This window comes from Paroedura picta, chromosome 1 (assembly GCF_049243985.1).
Source record: "Paroedura picta isolate Pp20150507F chromosome 1, Ppicta_v3.0, whole genome shotgun sequence".
NCBI classification, from domain to species: Eukaryota; Metazoa; Chordata; class Lepidosauria; order Squamata; family Gekkonidae; genus Paroedura; species Paroedura picta.
Window position 1 is genome coordinate 136,727,722 of NC_135369.1, and position 18,546 is coordinate 136,746,267.

At 46.5% G+C, this 18,546-nt stretch overlaps 1 protein-coding gene across 3 annotated transcripts in view; it reads right to left on the minus strand.

The window, feature by feature from the left end:
- HTR1E (5-hydroxytryptamine receptor 1E) overlaps positions 1-16,413 on the minus strand; it is a 41,850-nt gene extending 25,437 nt beyond the window's left edge. The window contains exon 1 of one of the 3 annotated variants that reach the window (XM_077305083.1): positions 15,977-16,413. The gene's annotated coding sequence lies outside the window, so the exon portion shown is untranslated. The other 2 variants (XM_077305064.1, XM_077305074.1) reach the window with 2 other exon arrangements.
- Between the last annotated feature and the right edge of the window lie 2,133 nt (positions 16,414-18,546).

Below are 18,546 nucleotides of genomic sequence, written 5' to 3' on the forward strand. Positions count from 1 at the left end.
ATATTCTTCCAGCAACCATTGCACTAGTTTGCTTGGGGAGCAGAGACTGCTAATTAGTGAGCTTCCATGATTCCCTTTTAATGAATCATGACTGTTAGAAGATCTCTGGGAATTTGTTACCTATCTAGTGGTCCACATCCTCAGGAGAATGGTGTGGAATTCTTCACCAGGCTGTCCCCTTAAGCACCCCTCTGGAAATAGCGTACTGGAATGCTTATGCATGGCACAAGGTAATTCTTCCAGGTGCTGTTTGAAACTCTCCACTTATTTAGGCACAGCTAGAAACAATAAACCTTTAAACACTCACTGTGTCATGCTCCTTGTCCATCACTATCTCTGTGATGTGTTTAAATGGATGCTGACAAACTGCTGCTCAAGGATATCAAGGGTGAAGAAAACACAAAGGGAAAAGAAACAAATTATATGACCGTACTCTTTGAAAAACAGGTGGAGGTGAAAAAATTCAGACAGCTAGTGTACATTTGGTAGATATAACTGGGCAGAGCTGCACCCGTCAAAGCTCATTGCCTTCAATGGACTTAGAAAAGGGTAATGTTGCTCAGGACTGCAGTTATAGCATTTACAGGATGACATTACACCCAGACCTCTTCGCAATACCCCCCCCCCGTCACGCAACACCCATTATTCCCATCTCTGACAACGTGAATGTGGCACAGGAATAAAGAATGGAGCACTGTTTTAAAAAAAAAAAGTAGTAGTGCCTTTTAAAAGATGGCACACTTAATGTCCTGGTTTTATGTAATATTCACAAAATGACTTTACACCCATTCATCCAACATATGCATTATGATGATGCTCATTGATCTCTGTCAGAAAAATGTCAAGCACAAATTAAGCACGTAAGCTTGTCTATGAACAACATTCTGGTGATACTATTTAGATTGAATTATTATTTGAGGCTTTCTCAATTGAGGTTTTGCAAAATCCTGGGGCTTCCTGATGGCCCTGGAAGGGTTATGCAGATTACAAGAGATATAATTTTTTTAAAACATGCATTGGGTGATATGACCATATATGGGCATATCAACCCCCTTCCCAAAATGGCCAATGAATGGGTCTGGAGGGGATGCGATCTTTGCTGACTGAGGCTCCTTTACATGTAGTGACAAAGTTGCAGAGAGATAAGTATTTTATTTACTCTTAACTGGGGGTGTTCAGAGGTGTAATTGAATAGCGGATACCTTGACCCCAGCCTCGGGGCCTAGGCTGCAGGGCCATTTCTGTGCTTCAAGGTGTATGCAAGGGTGGTACAATTGATTAGCAGATGCCCTGCGTCTTTCCCCAGCCATGGGGCCATTTCTGTACATGGAGGTGGCTGCAATGAGAGGGGTGTGTGATTGAGCAGCAGATGCTCTGGCCCTTTTCCGTCCACAGGGAAAACCTAGAAGACACCACTGCAGGTTCCCTTTGCTGAGGAGAGCATACAGGTAGCGAGAGTGCAGGTATGGTTCTGTTCACAAATCATCTGAAAACATTTTTGTCATTTTCTGTGCTGTGGGAATGGCCTGGTGATGTCATATGTGGTGAGAGTGTCGGGTGATGGCACTTCTGGGAACATGTGACTTCCGGAGGTGTGGCATGGAGGTGTGACCTGCTTACATCACTTCTGGGGGTTCTCAAAGCCTGAGGAATGTTCCAGAGGTTTCTCCATGGTAAAAAGGCTGGATTAATTTTCCCCCTATGAAAACAGATTTGAACTGAGTTGTATGTTCTTTAACAGAGATTCTGTTGAGATATAATTGTAGTTACATAGATTTGTAATCTCCTGAAACCTTAATTGTGGGCCTGTCAAGTTATCACAGTTTTCTCCTGAAGTGTAGTATTTTCTAACTGATCATATGAGTGGCGATACCATTTATGTCGCAAGAACTTAGAATGCGTCATGATTTCAGATGAATAGACAATCAACTATTTCTACAAAATTTAGTTAATCCATCAATCAGTTAGAGGAGGGGGAAAGACTTTAATACTACAGAATATTCATGGCCAATTTACTTTCCTAGGTCCTTTTGATGTTTAAATAGTCTTGCAAGCCTACTACTGTTCCTCTTGAAGATGTTCTTGGAGCCAAAGGCTATTCCTCCATCCAATGGATTGTGCCCATAACAACAAAGGATTTTCTACATCAAGGGTGAAAATATCATATTGTTCCTCTGATTTTGAGTATGAAGTCCCGAGTACTCTGCATCCATTGCACAGCACATCATAAAAGAGAACATCAAGTCTGTACTGCTATTCATGCCTACCTGTCAGTAAGTATCAGTGGACTCAGTGGGACTTGATTCAGATGGGTAGCCGTGTTGGTCTGAAGTAGCACAATACAATCAGAGTCCAGTAGCACCTTTAAGACCAACGAAGATTTATTCAAGGTGGGAGCTTTCAAGTGCCAGCACTCTTCGTCAGACTATGAACTGACCATCATAACAATAGGAATATATAAGCAAAAGAAGAAGAGTTGGTTCTTATATGCCGCTTTTCTCTACCCGAAGGAGGCTCAAAGCGGCTTACAGTCGCCTTCCCATTCCTCTCCCCACAACAGACACCCTGTGGGGTGGGTGAGGCTGAGAGAGCGCTGATATCACTGCTCAGTCAGAACAGTTTTATCAGTGCCGTGGCGAGCCCAAGGTCACCCAGCTGCTGCATGTGGGGGAGCGCAGAATCGAACCCGGCATGTCAGATTAGAAGTCCACACTCCTAACCACTACACCAAACTGGAGTAGTACAAAGTTAACTTGAATAAATCTTTGTTGGTCTTAAAGGTGCTACTGGACTCTGATTTCAGTGGGAGTTGTACACGAAGAGACATGGATCGTATGGGCCCCACTTCACATTATATCCAGTACTGTTACTGACTTGCAGGTAGGAGATCAGAATTCAGAGCTGCTTCTCCTAAAGCAGGGAATTCTTTGGTTTGATAGCATATACTGGCTTGAATGTACTGGAATGTTTGAGAATACTGAAAGTTTACTATTAGAAAATATTGGAACATACCCAATATTGAGAGGCAAAGTACTTCTGATTTTGATTGGTGCTGATTACCTCAGTCATGAGATGACAATGTGATTTTAGGTGTTCTGTAAATGCCATAATGATTTTATAAGGACAAAATAGCATGCTGTTCAGTAAGCACAACATTATGAATGGAAAGGCTTTTGGGAAAAAAATGTTCAAGCACAAAACAAATGCTTGTGTGATAGGTAGAGTAACTCAGTCAATACTCAAAAGACTGCTGCACAGGAATTTTTCATTTGGAGATTTTTAAAATGTTGGGACAGTTCTATGGGTTAATTGTAAAGGGTGCTACATACATACATACATACATATTGCCAGAGAATGAAGGTATTGTGCTTACCTAAAATGAAACAGGCTCAGCAGATGTGATTTACTTGACAAAAATAATTCTGTTGTCGGGTAGAAAAAAAGTGACACATCTCAGGTTGTCTTTCAAGAGCAACACTTTAAACATTTCCCTAAGATTTTTAGGAAACACAGGAGGAAGGTAGATATCAAGGAGTCTGAGATAATGGTTTGCAAGGGGTTCATGTTCATGACTTTAGAAATACTGCATGACATGTGCCTTGGATTCCAATATTTGTTGCTTAGTCCATGATGCTGAATGTCATGGCATATTATTTCCCAACTGCATTACATTCTGGCTAGTTCAGACACCATGGATAGCAAGGACTGGAAAAACTACTCTGCATGACTGAGGATGCTTTGCAGTTTGTTTCCCAGCACACATCTGGGAAATTGAAGTCGCCCATGATGACAAAGGTCCTGCCGCATAGGGTTCTCAACAGTCAAAAGTCACTTCATATACAACTCTGTTGTAAGATTTTACAGAGAAGAATCAGTGTATATTTAACAATTGTGGGATCCTTTGTTTACTTAACTGCCAGTTAAGTAATATATTTTGTACAGTACAATAAGTTTATATTCGTGCATATATTTTGTAATTTTTTTCTAAAACCTAAATAAGCATATTGCTCAACAGAGACCCACCTTTATTGTATTTTCCATTGTTCAGATCTACTTGTGACCGTGCCATCCTAAGCAGAGTTGTACCCTTCTAAAAGTTTATTGAAGTCAATGAATGTAGAAGAGTATTGTTCTTTTTGTACCTTTTTGTTCTTCAATCCATACGACAAACCCATACAGTGAAAATGTATAAATCGTATGTTGGAAACAAGAGATTCTGGGTGAGGTTCTTGGTGGGTACTATGCTAGAATGGCTAAGGGAAGGGCAGGATAACTTGAGATTCTAATCCTCGATACTTATATCATGTGGTACACCAAAAAAGGCTTTTAAAACCATGTTTCTATTTTAAATGGTGCAAGGCACCCATGGCAACTATATGATTTCTTGTTTAGAAAGCATGGTGAAAAAGGCTAAGAGAGACCTGTCACACTGCAGACAAGAGTCAGGAGTTTGTCCAAGGAAATTTTGCCATGCCCAAATGTTTGTCATTCAGATTTATGCTTCTGTTACAATTATTGTCACACAATTTGAAGAACTTAAATATTTGCATTTCTTAACACATATTTGCTCATGAATCTCTAACAATTGTTTGAATCCTGCTGAAAATGCTGACAGAAGGCTTTCTCTCCATAAAGCAGCCTTTTCAATCTTTTAACCATGGTGGAACCCCTGACATATTTTTCAGGCTTTGGGGAACCGTGGAAGTGCTGACATGCCTGTTCAGAGAAGTGGGTGTGGAAGTAAGATATGGGAGCCAGCCAATCAACTGATCATTTACCTACACACTAGGCCTGTAGAACAAGAGAGGAAGTGGGTTCTAGCGATGTCAGTAGCCATGTGTACTTCTGGGAAAGGCTGTGCAATTCCTGGGGAGCTCTTGTGTAACCCCCAGAATTCTGGTTGGGAATCTCTGCCATATAGCATGGTTTCCCTGTTTCCCTTCTCCTGCTGTAGTCTAAAATGCCTTACAAAAAGCTGTTTCAGGAGTGGGGGACAGGGAACCCCTAGGAGAGCATGAGGAGGAGTTGGAGGGCTGCGTTCAATGTGAAAATTGTACCCTTTAATGCAAGTGACTGGCATGATATAGCCAATGTTTCCATTTAGCCCTGTGTTTCAAACTGTCTTTTGTTCCTTACTCCCCAAGCCTTCTTACTCCATTAAGACAGGAATATTGGCAGGATTACAAAAAAGAATTTATTAGTTGTGGCCTTTGCCGCAATCACATACTGCTACAGCCTAATCATCAAGTGAGACACGTATATTGAGAATCATTACATAGTTTTGGCCACGGGGTACTGGATGAACATGGAAAATGAAGAACAACTCTTGCTCTGAACTATTTTTGATGCAAAAACTGGAACAGGGTGCACAAAAGGACAGGGAAGAATCAATTTAATCTACAGTCCGGTAGATCAAAAGTAATGGTAAAATGATCATGCAAAATGAAGAGAAGATTAAAATGTTGAAAAAGGCAAAACATTTGGAAGATCTTTTGGGACGTTAAGTGAGGAAGCTAAGAAATAGGTTAAAGGAATGCTTACTCCAGTCTTTCTTAACTTTTTTTTAACCATTGAGAAACACATGAAACATCATTCAGGCTTTGAGAAATGCCAGTAGTGGTGTGAATGTGCAGAATATGTTGGGAAGCATAGCTGTGTACATGCCCACCTGAGGTAGGCTTTCTGGAGGAAGGCCTACTAGGCCTACCTGATGGACTGCACTTATCGAAGTTGGGGAAGAATGTGTTTGGCAGGAACCTGGAGAGATTCAAACTAAAGCCACAAGGGAAAGGAGACGTTCAACATAGGGAGTGTAAGGAAGGAGACCGATAAGGGGCAGCCCAACCAGGAAGGCCAGCTCATAGGGAACCAAAAGTAAAAGGATTCAGATGTCTTTATACTAACGCCCGAAGCATGGGCAATAAAAAGGAAGAGCTGGAACTTCTCATGCTGATGGAAAGGTATGATCTAGTAGGCATCACAGAAACTTGGTGAAATGATTCTCATGACTGGAATATAATAGTGGATGTATATGAACTGTTCAGAAAAAACAGAATAGATCGAAGAGGTGGAGGAGTGGCACTGTATGTGAGGAAAGGGCTTACCTGTCAAGAAATTCTAGTGAGGGAGAATATATCTACAGTGGAAAGCATCTGGGTGAAAATAAGCGAGGGGAAAACAAACAGTGTGGTGGTTGGTGTCTGCTACCGACCGCCTGACCACCGAGAGGATGTGGATGCTGTACTTTGTAAGCAGCTTGGGAAAATATCCAAGCAGCAGAACCTTGTCATCATGGGCGACTTCAATTTCTGTGCTGGGAAACAAACTCTGCAAAGCATCCTCAGTCATGCAATTTTCTGACCTGCCTGACAATTTCATTTATCAAATGGTAGATGAACCCACAAGAGGTTCAGCCATACTGGACTTAATACTGACCAACAGGCAAGAGTTGGTGGATGAGGTGAAGGAGGTGGGGACCCTAGGGGGAAGTGACCATGTCCTCATAGAATTCCTTTTGAGATGGGGAGCCAAGGAAGCTTGTAGCCAGATGTGGATGTTGGATTTTCGTAGGGCAAACTTTAATAAACTCAGAGACATGATGAGAGTCATACCATGGACGAGAATGCTGGAAGGGAAGGGAGCATGTGAAGCGTGGGTGCTACTCAAAGAAGAGCTATTGCATGTTCAATCAATGACTATCCCAAAAAGACGAAAACACTGCAGGAGCTCTAAGAAGCCTATTTGGATGAACAGAGAACTTCAAGAGGAACTAAGAAAGAAAAGGGAAATGTTCAGGAAATGGAGGGAAGGACAGAGCTCTAAAGAAGAGTACCTACAGGTTACTAGGCACTGTAGATCAATCATCAGAAAGGCCAAAGCTGAGAGTGAGCTAAGATTGGCCAGGGAAGCCCACTGTAACAAGAAAATATTTTTCAGTTATGTGAGGAGCAAATGTAAAGTAAAAGAGGCAATAGGCCCACTTTTGGGTGCGGATGGACAAACCCTAACGGAGGATGCAGAGAAAGCAGAAAGGCTCAGCGCCTATTTTACATCTGTTTTTTCCCACAGGTCAAAGGGTTTAGGCACATCTAGAGATGGCAGTAGCCAAGGGATAGTGTCTGGGTGGCAGGTTGACATGGACAGAGAGGTTGTCGAGAGGCATTTAGCCACACTAGATGAGTTCAAATCCCCTGGGCCGGATGAAATGCACCCGAGAGTGCTCAAAGAACTTTCTGGAGAACTAGCACAACCCTTGTCCATCATCTTCGGGACCTCTTTAAGGACTTGAGATGTCCCGGAGGACTGGAAGAGAGCAAATATTATTCTGATCTTTAAAAAAGGGAGGAAAGATGACCCGGGAAACTACAGATCAGTGAGTCTGACCTCTGTTGTGGGGAAGATAATGGAGCAGATATTAAAGGGAGTGATCTGCAAACATCTGGAGGACAATTTGGTGATCCAAGGAAGTCAGCATGGATTTGTCTCCAACAGGTCCTGTCAGACCAACCTGGTTTCCTTTTTTGACCTAGTGACAGGTTTTCTGGATCGTGGAAATTCGGTTGATGTCGTTTACTTGGATTTTAGTAAAGCTTTTGATAAGGTTCCCCATGATGTTCTGATGGATAAACTGAAGGACTGCAATCTGGATTTTCAGATAGTTAGGTGGATAGGGAATTGGTTAGAGAACCGCATTCAAAGAGTTGTTGTCAGTGGTGTTTCATCAGACTGGAGGGAGTTGAGTAGTGGGGTACCTCAGGGCTTGGTGCTCGGTCCGGTACTTTTAAAGTATTTATTACAGATCTAGATGAAGGGGTGGAGGGACTACTCATCAGATTTGCAGATGACACAAAATTGGAAGGACTGGCAAATACTCCGGAAGAAAGAGACAAAGTTCAACGAGATCTGAACACAATGGAAATTAGGCAAATGAGAACAAGATGCAATTTAATAAAGATAAGTGTAAAGTTCTGCATCTGGGTCAGAAAAATGAAAAGCATACCTACTGGATGGGGGATATGCTTCTAGGTAACACTGTGTGTGAACGAGACCTTGGGGTACTTGTGGATTGTAAACTAAACATGAGCAGGCAGTGTGATGCAGTGGTAAAAAAGGCAAATGCCATTTTGGGCTGTATCAACAGGGGTATCACATCAAAATCACAAGATGTCATAGTCCCATTGTATACAGAACCTGGAGTACTGTGTGCAGTTCTGGAGGCCTCACTTCAAGAAGGACTTAGATAAAATTGAAAGGGTACAGAGGAGAGCAACAAGGATGATCTGGGGCCAAGGGACCAAGCCCTATGAAGATAGGTTGAGGGACTTGGGAATGTTCAGCCTGGAGAAAAGGAGGTTGAGAGGGGACATGATAGCCCTCTTTAAGTATTTGAAAGGTTGTCATTTGGAGGAGGGCAGGATGATGTTCCCACTGGCTGCAGAGGAAAGGATGCGCAGTAATGGGTTTAAATTACAAGTACAACGATATAGGCTAGATATCAGGAAAACAATTTTCACAGTCAGAGTAGTCCAGCAGCGGAATAGGCTGCCTAAGGAGGTGGTGAGCTCCCCCTCACTGGCAGTATTCAAGCAAAGGTTGGATACACGCTTTTCTTGGATTCTTTAGGATGCTTAGGGCTGATCCTGCGTTGAACAGGGGGTTGGACTAGATGGCCCCTATCAACTCTATGATTCTATGATTCTAGGTTCCTCCCCACCCCACCTATTCCAGGCCCATTTGGGGTCATTTGGGGGGGCTGCATATGATAAATATTTAACACATTTTAAAATATTAATGATTAATTAATCCCTACCAATTTGGAAAAGCCTTCCAGGGCTGTCAAGAAACCCCGGTTGAGAAAGCCTGGCTTACTCTTTTATTTTGCTCATAGCCAAAACAAACAGATCCCCAGACAATCAGGACAGAGAAAGAATTAGAAAGAATAATTTGAGAATACATGCTAGCCATGCAGGACAGAAGGGCAAGATAACCTGACCTTTGAGGGAACGTGGGAGTGCTAAACAATGACTGAAACAAGAGACCCTGCCATTAATGAAGGGAGTCACTTGGCCACATAGATGGGGTGAACTGGAGCTGCTGGAATATACGAGGAAAATGGTTAGTAGAAACCACCTGACCACTCTGGTCATCTTTCAAAACCCTGCTTCAGTGACTCCATCATCTGAGGAAAATTCATCTGTCTCTCCCTCTATCATTGTTGTCTGTCATCATTGTTGTATATCAGCAAATGAAGACTTTTGTTTGGCATTCCCTCACAAACTCTTATTAGACCTCCTCTCTGTGTTTTTATATGTGTTCATATTGCTTATTTTATATATATATATACACACACTAGTAGAGAGCGCGCTGTGTGTGGAGGACTCTTGGAGAGGGAGCTGCAACTAGGATGCTCCCGCAGCTGCCCCAGCACTCCGGCTGCTGCTCTCCGGCCGGCCCCACTCAGAGCGGAAGTGGCTGGAGAGCACTTACCGGCTGTGTTGGACCAGCTGCATCTGACGTCCCACGGGAGTGTCCTGCCCGCGGCTCCCTCTCTGGGTGCCTCGTGCTTCTGGCGGCACAGGGCCACACAGCCCATCCTCACTCTCCATCTGCTTGTTGAGGCGCGTCGCTTGGAGTGTAGGGGGGGTGGCAGCTCGGTCCGGGGCAGCGCTGAGAGCATCGGCCGCTAGTTTGTGTCCCCCTAGGTTCTCTTCTCCTGGCCAGGCACACGGGCCGCAGCTGCACCGCATCCCGCTCTTTCCCTGCGCTGCATGCCCTCCTTCTGTTGAGGAGATGCCGCACCACCACCTCAGGCCACATGGGCAACCTCCAATGCCACCCCATGGACTCTGCCAGGCCAGTAGTTAAGCCCAGGTGGGGAGCCAGCTGGGTCGTGTCCGTAGGTTCTTACCGCATGCTGTAACCTCCTGGGCAAGAATGGAGGCTGCAGGACCGCCACTGCTCGCAGGCTAGTTGGGAGCTGGAGGGGGAGGGCCAATCAAAGTGTGGCCAGCTTTGCTGGCAGCACTCTGATTGGCCCTATTTCATCTCAGACAGCTGGACTCTCTCCACCTCCAGGGTTGTTTCACAAATATAACGAGGAGGAACAATGGATAAGGATATATATCTGTGTGCATTTTCAATGCTTTTTTAGTGTCTGAACTATTTTAATGTTTTGTTTTAATGTTTGGTGCTTTGGGGACCTTGAATTTGGTGTGCAAAGGTGACATAGAAATATTTAAAGTAGGCTTTCTCATCCAGGGTTTTTTGAAACCCTGTTTTTTTTTTTGACAGACCTAGAAGGGTTTCCTGAGTAGGTGGAAATTGATTTTTATATTTCAAAAATTATTAAATATTTATTGTGTGATATGACCATATATGGTCATGTTGACCCACCCTCTCTTCCCAAAATGGCCAATGATGGACCTGGAGGGGGTGAGAAGGGGAGGGGCATCAGGTGGGCATGTACACAGAGATGCTTCCCAACCATATTCTGCACAATTGTGCCATTTCTGGGGTTTCTCAGTGACTGAAGAATGTTTCAGGATTTTTTCAATGGTAAAAAAATTGAGAAAGGCTGCTTAAAAAAAATGAAACTTGATAAGGTTGCAAGCCATCAATGTAACCAGGACCTGCTGGGCACTGCTAGTTACTTCCCAGACCCAGGGTCTGCACCGGACTGTTCAGGGTCACAGCCTTCCTCTGCCAGGTGATGGACTCCAGTGTGGGCACCTACTTCTTTCAGTAGCAACCATCACGCAAAGCATTCATCTTCTCAGAAGCATCTCTGCTCATTTTTAGACCCACAGTGTATTAAAGAAGATGTAAACACAGACAATTGTAAAATTCTTTCCCAAGGGACAACTGAGGAATGTCCAGGTAGATATGCTTTAATAGGATCATCAGTTACTCAAGAGCCTAACTTTACATTCTGCACAACTTTTGACTGTTTACAACCTCAGCTCCAATAAACAAAAGAGCATTATGCCCCTAGCTTCTTACTATAATAGTAGGGTTTTATATACTGCTTTTCTCTACTCTAAGGTGTCTAAAAGCTGCTTACAGTTGTCTTCCCTTCTTTTCCTCACATCAAGCTCCCTGTGAGGTGGGTAGGGCTGAGGGAGTTTTGAGAGAACTGTGACTGGCCCAAAGTAACCCAGCAGGCCTCATGTGGAGGAATGGAATCAAACCTGGTTGCTCTCAACCACTACACATAGTGATCTGAGTTCATTTAAAGTTAAAGCTTTTGTCCTAATCATGCTCACTTGGCAGGAAATCCCATTGAACAAAGTGGAAGTTACTTCTAAGAAAGCATGTTTAGAGACATGCTACAGTCCAAGTAGGCAGATCAGTCTTAAAGGAGCTAGGAAAGTGCTTTGTCATGTACAGCAGTGGTCCCCAACCCCCGGTCCGGGGACCGGTAGCGGTCCGTAAATCAGTCGGTACCGGGCCGCGGCTCCTCCTCCCTGGCAGCTGCCTCGGGGGCTGCTTTGCCGCTTTGCCGCTTTGCCGCCAGCTCACCTTTGGTGCTCTCTGGTGGCTGGGGCTCCCCCTTGGCGTGGCACTGTGCAGCTGCTGCTGGCAGCGCATCTCAGTGAGCGGCGGGAAGTCAGGGGTGCCAGCGGGAAAGCAAGCGGAGCAGGAGCTCATGCAGCGGCAGCGACGTCCCTCAGCAAAAGACTACCCCCCCCGGGCCTCAGTAAAATTGTCAAGCATTGACTGGTCCCCGGAGATTAAAAGGTTGGGGACCACTGATGTACAGATTAAAAAAGAAAAAAGTTGTCAAAGAAGGAGCCTCTGAAGTAAAATCAAATGTTATTTGTCTAAGGGAGAAATGTGAACCCACTGTACAGATCATGTCATCTCCAGTAGAGGTGCGGTTAATGATGGTTTATGGTCCCATTTTATAATCATGCTCAGGATATTTTTAAAATGTTAATCTTTGGGCATGCTAACATGGATATCATCTGACCACTCTTGTTGGCCCTATATTTATGCAGAGCCTGCTTCCTTTCTGAATGGAAAGGAAATGTTTGGGATTGAAATATCACCACCTCTATCAGAAAAGCTTACAAAGGAAGTGTGTAATTACCAAATATTTTAGCCAATCGCACTGGCAGCTCAGTCTGGAGGGCTGAGGCCAGCCCCATCCTCCTTGCTGTCAGAACTGCCCTTGCCTCATCCTGGTTCCTGATCAGCAAGGAATGAAAAGGAAGTGTCATATAGGTGAAAAATATGTTTATTTTTTAATGTCTCTCTGTGACTTCTTAATATAGTCAAATGTAAGTGCAAAATGACATAAACACTTCTTCCAAATTTCATTATATATTCAAATGGCTACAACTGCAAAAATTAAATATGCAAGAAATGTGAAAGAAGCATTTCTGTCATTTTGAACTTATACACTTGACTATATAAGGAATCACATGGAGAGACATAAGAAAATAAACATTTTTTGCCTGTACGCCACTTTCTTTTCATTCCTTGCTGGTTGCTGTGGAAAGTGCTTGCCTTTCTATTCATTCTGATTGGGGGGTGCCTTCCTTGCTCTTTTCCCAGGCTTCTGTTTCAAAACAGCACAAGCCAGCCATGGAGTGCCCCTGGGCATTCTTGAACTAACCCAAGGTTACTTCCTTGAGGGAGTTCAACCTCTCTCTCTCCCAGCCCTTTTAAAAAACAAAATGTAATATGCCATGTTTGTGCTATAAAGGTAAAGGTATCCCCTGTGCAAGCACCGAGTCATGTCTGACCCTTGGGGTGACGCCCTCTAGCGTTTTCTTAGCAGACTCAATACGGGGTGGTTTGCCAGTGCCTTCCCCAGTCATTACCGTTTACCCCCCAGCATGCTGGGTACTCATTTTACCGACCTCGGAAGGATGGAAGGCTGAGTCAACCTTGAGCCGGCTGCTGGGATTGAACTCCCAGCCTCATGGGCAAAGCTTTCAGACGGCTGCCTTACCACTCTGCGCCACAAGAGGCTCTTGTTTGTGCTATGGGGCTTCCCAATTCCCACGAGATTCTTTCCTTTGGGGGAAACCAAAAGGGTGGCCAAATTCTTGCCAAAGGAAGAAATCTCATTACAGGGCATATGTGGCTTGCCACGCTAAGGTCTGGGGAGCGAGATGGCAAGCTGGATTCGCTGCTCTGGTTCCCATGCACAGACGGGGCAGGAACACACACTTGCAAAGAGGAGGAGGCAGCTGTAATAAAGATGGGTAGGTGGGACAGAGGCAGGTAGACACTGGTGTCCCTTCCAAATCTGCATCCTCAGGAAACCACCACAGTTAACTTCATTGTACAGCCATCTCTGCAAAAACACTTGCAGTCTGATGAGTTGAATTAGAATCCCACGCACTGTGAGAATTACCTTCACAGCATCTGTAACCACAATTCAGCACACCTTAATGGCCACCAAAGCATTGTCCACACCCAGGATTCCAATAACACTCCAGCATGGTCCTGGCAGGAAGCTTGAAGAGGATTTGAAAGCTTGCAATAGGCTCAGCATCTAGCGCCCGTCTAACCTGCTCTTCATGGGGAATTAAACTATTGACATTCCCCTAAATAGAAATAGTTGGCTTACAAGCATTCTTATCACACACTGTGTTTCCAGGGAGAGGTTTCTGGAGAGCAAAGTGCACAGCCAATTTAATAAGCAGGCAGCATTTATAGTATGATTTAACAACACTTTTAAGCACATTACAGCTCACAAGGTTAGAAATCAACCAGTTTCATGGATGTGCTTTGCTTTAGAGATCTGGAAGAAACCAGAAAGCAGACTAGTTCTACTGTTTATTACAGAGCCAGGAATATCTTTGTCCTGATCCAGCTTTCAATGCATGCAACAGATAGTAAGCCTAGAGGAGGGAGCACATTGGTATTTGCGGTGAAAAAGGCATCTGGACCTTGGATGTCAATAGATGCATATCGAGAAGTATATCTTCCACTGATTCCTGCATGTGCTAAAATTCGGCTGATATTTCACCATATCCTCATAGGGTTTGCAACATACGATATATACCTGCACCTAACCTACCATCTTCACAGTCATGTGAATGTATAAAGCAAGATAAAATAATAAAGCTACAATGTTTGCCCTTTGTTTATAAACGCTTTTTATCGCTCCCATTTTGAGGACTTGCTCCATGTCACATCCCTTACTAGACAGCATTTCATGCAGATCCATTGCCCCTTAAGCAGTAAAGTCCTACAAAATGTCTGGATTTTCTGACCTTGCGGTAGGAGATGCCCACTGGGCTCGGGTGGGGGTCCTAGTCACTTAGATGCTGCCTGAATGGAGTGCCAGCAGGAGATGTGATTAGGAGAAAGTCTTCACAGGTGAGCGGGGCTTCGATCTGCCCTCTCCCCAGGCACGGCAGCCGGCTTCTCCCCGGGGCAACAGGTGGGCACATGGGCTTCACGTAGGTCCTCCTCGTCACCGGGCTGGGATCTTTCTCTGGCTGAGCCGCAGCCCAAGGCTAGTGGTGTCCTTAGGAAGGGGCCGGGCAGCGCTGCGAGTCTTGGGGGAAAAAGACTCGCTCCTGTTTCCAATGCAGGCGAGGTTGTGCGGGGAGCTGAGCGCGGTCTTTCCTAAGGGCTTCTGCCGGCTTGCTGTCCCAGGTGGGTCTCCGCCTTCTCTCTTCGAGAAACTTGAAACCCCCCCCACGCCCCCTTCGGCTTAGATCGGCCGCGCAGGAAAACAAAATCCTCCCGGGCCAGGCGAGGCGACCTCCAGGCGACGACCCTTCCTTGGCCCGCCCGGGAGTCTGGCCGTGCCGCTGCAACGGACCCGAAGCCGGCTTAGCGGGCGGAGGCCAGCCGGTCCCCCTGACACTGCGTGCGCGCGTGTCGCCCCCTCTTGGCCCTGCACGGCAGCCCGAGCGGGCCGGAGGAGCCCCACCGTTCGCCACCCCCCTCCCCCCGACGGCGCAGGACGCTCCTCTCGCCTTGGCGCGCCGTTTGCCAAGCCACTTCGCCCGGCGCCCGCCGGAGCCGCAGCAGACCGAGCGCCGGCCAGCGGGGCGGAGGAAGGAGGCGGGAAAGCCAAGCAAGGCAGAGCAGAGCGAGGCAGCCTCACCTCTCCAGAGCCCGCGGGCTCCACCCCGACGAGCGCAGGACGCTCAGGCAGCGCAGCCACGCTCTGGCGCCGACGCCCAACCCTCGGCCGGCACCACGCGCAGCTTTCGACAGCCGCGGCCACGCGAGCCCTCTCGCCCTCCTCTGCAGTCGTGCCGCGCGGACGGCTCAGGCAGCCCGACCCTCTGCTCTCGTGGCACCGATGGCGCCCAGCGGGAGGGGAGCGCGCCCGCCCAGGTCGCCGGCCAGCCTGCCGCTTACCTCGCAAAAGCCCCTACCCATGGCGCCCGGCTCCTTCTCCTCCGACGGCGGCAGCACCCCCACCGCAGCCCCCAGGCCGAGGGGCCCTTCCCCAAGGCAGGCCGGCCACCGGCACCCTCTCCGTCCCCGTCGGGCCGGCCGGCAGCAAGGGCGGGAGAAGGCACCGCGCGCTCCGACCGCGGTCCTGTCTCTGGGGAGGGGGCGCCACCCCCAAGGGCGGAGGCAGAGCAGCTCGGCCGTCGGGAGGACCGCGAGGACGCCCACGGCACTGGAAAGCGGCCGGCGGGACGGCAGACGGGGCTGCTTTCTGGGCTCTGCGTCCGAGGCTGGCCCGGGAAACTCCCGCGTCGGGAAGGCGGGCGGCGGGCGGCCACTAGGGGGCGGCCCCTCCCGCTGCATGCCGCGCCGGCGGGAAGGCGCGAGGGTCGCTGAGGCGCAGAGAGACGCCCGTGCGGAGGGGCTCGCCTTGCCCCGAGGGCCAGCCAAGAGAGCGCTCCCCGCTTCAGCTCCGCCGCCGGCCTTCTGGGTTTGTCAGCCCCGCAAAGCAAGAAAGGGAGAGATTCCCCGGCACGCCTCCCTCGGTTCAGCGCCCAGCTCTCCCCATCTCCCTTCCCACAGATCTGGCAACGGGCTCCCGACCTACCTCTTCGCATAAGAAAAGCGACATCCGATTAGGGAAAGTAATACCGTTTTGTGCCTATTCCATGCAGTCGGTGAAACGAGCAGGAAAAGCAGCACTCCCGTGTAGATAGAGCTTGTTCCCTTCTCAGCAGTGACAAACCTTGGAGTCCTCCGGATTAATCAGTGACTATAGTGGTACCCGGTGCAGAGCAAAGAGCCCAGCAGAGGCCGGCCTTGTCCTCAGAGCTGGGAAGCGAAGCCAGGTAGGGCATGGGCAGCGCTTGGGAGGAGAGGCATCGGGGAAGGCTGGAGTTCCTGCAGGAAAAGCACACCGCCTCTGCTCCACTCTCACCTTGAACAGCCTGCAGGTGGGGTGGCCATGACTTGGAGCCATCTCAATGGCACATTATCCAGTCCTAGTAGCATCCAGAGATGAAAGTAAAAAAGCAGGGGCTGATCTGAGAATTCACTGGAGTGGTATTGCCCCACCCTGGTCTTCTGCTCTGAGCCTCCCTCCTTAGAGAGACAGTGCCCAGGTTTTCACTTTAGGTCACATCACTTGTGAAACCCCCTGGAGAAGGGAGGATCCAAAAGAAAATGTTCCCCCCCAACTAATACCCAAATAAATTTTCTACATGCAAAATGTGACAGAATCACCATTTGTTATCATCAGGCTAGTGAAATGAGTTTTGCCAAAGACTGACCATCAGTCCAGAAGGACTGTTCCATAAAGGGGGGGGGGCATAAGGGGGGGAGGGCAGGAGATTTGTGTACTAAAACAAAATAAGTTTCTCCCCTGAAGAGTGAGAAAGAGAAAGCTGAGATATGCTAAATCAGTTTTAAAATCTTTTTTAAACAATAAACTTCAAGGCAGTTTTTGCAGAAGTGGATTCCAGAATATCCTGGAACATAATTAGTAGCTAGAATGGGGAAAAGTGAAGCAACTTAGCACATTATTGCCTGTGAGAAAGAAAGAGGTTCTGGACAGAACTCTTCTTTTTCTGTGCTCCCCCCCTCCTCTCTTGAGCAATAAATGAGCCAAAATGAGAGAAGAACACACACCCCTCCTTGAGATAGAGTTTAATTTGGATAGTTCTGGAGCTTCTAATCCCTAGCCTCAGGCAAACACTTTGGCTTTCTCCTCTCCTATTACTCTAGAGCTGGAGAACTTCACCACTTCTTAATGCCCTTTCAGTGGTTATAAGGCCCACTGAACTGTTAAAACAGGCTTCTGTTGTGCAATGAAAGCAGTTACTGGTTGGCATTCAGTTTGTCAGATGAAGACAGGGAAGCAATCCCCAATTGTGTTAAGTACATGGGTGCTTATGAAACTTTGGCAATGGAGAGTGGGCCCACGACAAAACAAAATTGCTGCCAAGGATGCCTGGGAATAAATACACAATGTTGGTAGGCTCAAAGCCAAACAACTACAACTTCTGAACCAAAGTTTGCTGCAGGTATGAAGCTGATGCTTCCTGGGTTTGTCTGAAATTCCTCCTGCTCCCATGGGGTGGAAGAAAGCTGGGACTGCATCTTTGCTTTGAGGAAGAGACAAAACAGTGTCATGACACTTCTGGGCAGGTGGCCTTGGCATCCAGGGAGGTCACACTGGGGATCCCTGGCATAGGGCGTCAAAATCCCTAGCCATATTACAGATATGAAGATAATATCTATTCAATATTAATTATTGAAGTTATTCATTTCTTTCAATAAATTGGAACAATTACAAACAAAAATAGATTATATCTTTTTGATAGTCAACCGGATGAATTTTTCTAGCTTAGAAGCTTCTGACTTGAGCTGTTATCATCAGTGAGAAAAAGCTATATATGTGTGTGTGTGTTTTAAAGAACCTTTTCTTTGTCAGCAGCCTTGGTGTAAGGAAGAGAAGAGGGAGGGAGGAATGCAGAGGTGTGATCCTATTTTAGATCTTAGATTTATACAGTGTTTTAAAAAATTCTAGTAGTTGTGAAATGGATGAATTGTTTCTATTAATACTTTAAATAAATGGTTTCAGGAAGACAGGTAATTAATGAGGCCACCTCATGATGAAGGAAACATTTTCTTGATGGCATTTTGTTAATGAAATTACTTTGCTTTGTCAGTGCCTTATATTTTGCTCTGATGATGCCTTATACCAGTGGTCCCCAACCTGCGGGACTATATGGTGACAGCAGTGTTGGACAAGGACCTGGGAGGCCAGGTTCAAATCCTGAGTCATGAAGCCCTCTGGGTGATCTTGGCTCCTAACCAATCTTACAACAACAATGCACACTACCCTCAGCTACCTGGAGGAAGGGACTGGCTGTAAGACTGTAATGGATTGATAGAGTTATGGTTTCTATGAAGGATATATTTTCCAATCAGGGTTTACTGAGATCAGAAAAATAATGTGAAATAAAAAGGTGTGGAGAAAAGGTTTGGAGAAAAGCTCCTCCAGTAACTCCTATCCAATTGTGTATGTGGGGAGAGGTTTCAATTCTGTTTTAAAGGCTTTTCTTACCCAATTAACAGAGCAGAAATGCATGTAGAAGGTGATGTAGAAGAACAATGCTATTGTCCTGTACAGCAGTGGTCCCCAACCTTCGGGCC